Here is a 3,166-nt window from a genome sequence, read left to right as displayed (position 1 = left end):
GATAACCCAGAAGAAGAAAGAAATTATTTGAAAGTTTAATTCTGATAGAAGAAAGTGCTGTTGCACCGCACGTACTTTACAGCAGGGCTGAGACATGGAATAACTGAACATGATGATTCCATAATGCTAGCCAGAAAATCACCGTGATACATTTGAAATACACTAGAAAATGCTCTGCTAATCCTATCTGCCATAGGGTGACACAAGTACAGGTGTTCTTTGAGCAGTAAGTCAATCTTTTCTGAGCTTATTTGCATGTTGATACATTAGACACAGTGAAGATTATCCAAAGCATCTTTACAGGCAGCTTTGCAATGTCCAAGAAGCAGCCTCTAGTCCAGCTCTCAGAGATGGAGTCAGCTGCTTTTCTGCTGTGGGGACTGCTGCTGTGGGTGTCAAGTGAGAGGTTCCAGTTTTGGGAACATCTCTTGTGGCTATTGCTGTTTTCCATGCCTTGCTGTCCTGATTATCAAAATTATGGCAATTAGGCAGTGAAGACACAGGTACCACTATGATGAACAAATAGGTGATGGAAAGATGAGAAAGACAGAAAAACGGAGCATAACCTGCACTGTGGAGAGAGGCAGTATTGAGTTGTTGATGACAGTGAGGACCTTGCTGAAGTGAATGGTCTGCATTGCCCCCTGTGGCTAAGGTGATGTTTGGACACATGCTGCCACTAGCTTGGTTCTGTCTGTGCTCATGCAGAAGTCTGTGGTCTGTGTTATAGCTTGAAGCAATGTTGAAGTCTGAGGGCTGTGCTGTTGCTGGGGGTCACATTAATGTGTCTAGCCTGTACTGCCTGTGCTGCCCCAGAGCCCATGGTGATGTACATGCTCTGGGCTGTCCCTATTGTATTGTCTTGTTGTGTCGTCCTACTGCAGCCAGATTGTGTTCCTGATCTTATTGTCCCCAGAAATCATGTTGAAGGCCATGATCCATGTTCCCGCCAACTGTAAAGAACAAGATAATCGATTTTTGTCAAAGAAGCCAAAATCATACAATGGTAAAAAGACAGCATCTTCAACAAACTGTGATGGTCTACGTGGATGTCTAGATGTAGAAAAATGCAAGTAGATCCATATTTATCAAACTGCAAAGACTAAAGTCCAAGTGGATCAAAGACTTCCATATAAAATGAGACACACTCAATCTATTAGAAGAAAAAGTAGGGAAGGGCCTTGAACTCATTGGCACAAAAGAAGATTTCTGAACAGAACACCAACAGCACAGGCTCTAAGATCAACAATCAGTAAACGGATCCTCATAAAGCTTCTGAAGGCAAAGGATACTGTTGTCAAAATAAAACAGCAGCCTACAGAATGGGAAAGCATCTTCACCAACCCTATATCTGACAGAAGGCCAATATCCATAATATATAAAGAACTAAAGAAGTTAAAAAACAAAAAATCAAGTAATGCAATTTAAAAATGGATTACAGCCCTAAACAGAGAATTCTCAATAGAGTAACATCGAGTGGTAGAGAAACACTTAAAGAAAGCTCAACATCCTTACTCATCAGGGAATTGAAAATCAAAATGACCCTGAAATTTCACCTTATACCATCAGAATTGCTAAGAACAATAACTCAAGTGAAAACACATGCTGGAGAGGATGTAGAGAAAGGGGGATCCTCCTCCATTTCTGGTGGAAATGTAAACTTGTACAACCACTTTGGAAATGAATCTGGCACATTCTCAGAAAATCAAGGTCCAGCTATACCAATCCTAGGCAGATATCCAAAATATGCTCAAGTATACAGCAAGGATATTTGCTCAACTATAACAAACTTTAGCAGCTTTATTCAAATTAGCCAGAACCTGGAAACAACTGACATTTCCCTCAATTGAAGAATGGAACAAATTGTGGTACATTTATACAATAGAATACTGCTCAGCTATTAAAAACAAGGAACTCATGAAATTTGCAGGCAAGTGTTGGGAACTTGAAAGATCATCCTGATTAAGGTACCTCAAAAGCAGAAAGACACACATGGTATATACTCATTTATAAGTGGGTATTAGACATATAACATAAGATAAACATACTACAATCTTTGTACACCTAAAGAAGCTAAGCAAGAAAGAAGACACTTTATAAATGTGTAAAATGATTAATCCTCACTCAGAAAGGCAAAGAGGACAGACATAAAAAGAGGGAGAAAACAGGGAACAGGACAGGAGCCTGCCACAGAGGGCCTCTGAAAGACTCTCCCTAGTAAAGTATCAAAGCAGATGCTGAGACTTATGGCCAACATTTGGTCAGAGTGCAGGAAATCTTTTGAAAGGTGGGGAATTATAGGGGATTGGAACTCCACAAGTAGAGTAACAGAACTCAAAATCTGGGCCCAGGAGTGTTTTCTGAGACTGATACCCCAACCAAGGACCATTCATAGAGATAACCTAGACCCCTGAACAGATGTAGCCCATGGCAGCTCAGTCTCCAAGTGAGTTCCCTACTAATGGAACAGGGACTGTCTCTAAGATGAACTCACTTGCTGGCTCTTTGATCACCTCCCGCTGAGGGAGAGGTAGCCTTGAGGGAGAGGTAGTCTACCAGGCCACAGAGGAAGACAATGAAGCCAGTCCTTATGAGACCTGATAGACTAGGATCAGAAGGACGAAGGGGAGGAAGAGCTCCCCTATCAGTGGACTTGGGTAGGAGCATTGTAAGAGATGAGGGAGGGAGAGTGAGATTGGAAGGTTATGAGACGTGGGAATACAGCTAGGATACAAAGTGAATAAACTGTAATTAGTAAAAACAATGTATTTAAGAAATGTAAAAATAATTTTTGATAATTCTAAAAAACAAAAAAGTTTCAAGAAAAACTTTGTTAGCAGTGAAATGGATGATTGCAGACCTAGGTAAGAAAGAGGCACATGAAAGGATGTCCTGACAACCTCTACACCCACTTAAACCCCAACTGTTCAAAAAAGTAGTAGCCAAAACAGGAAGCCATTGAAGTGAACTCATTCTTTTTTGTTTGTGTGCTTTGTTGTTGTTATTATTTACATACAGGCCAGAGTTTCTCCTCCATCTGTCCCTTCTAGGTCCCGCAACCTTCCTTCTGCTACTGCCCCCCAACAATTCCTCCTCTGTTTCTCTTCAAAAAATGGCAGAACTTTTAAAAACGTGTGATAAGTATCCTGAAGTTAGCTCTTCACAA

The sequence above is a fragment of the Psammomys obesus genome, unplaced genomic scaffold, assembly GCF_907164565.1.
Source record: "Psammomys obesus unplaced genomic scaffold, mPsaObe1.curated_primary_1811, whole genome shotgun sequence".
NCBI lineage: Eukaryota > Metazoa > Chordata > Mammalia > Rodentia > Muridae > Psammomys > Psammomys obesus.
Note: the sequence above shows the minus strand (reverse complement) of the source record.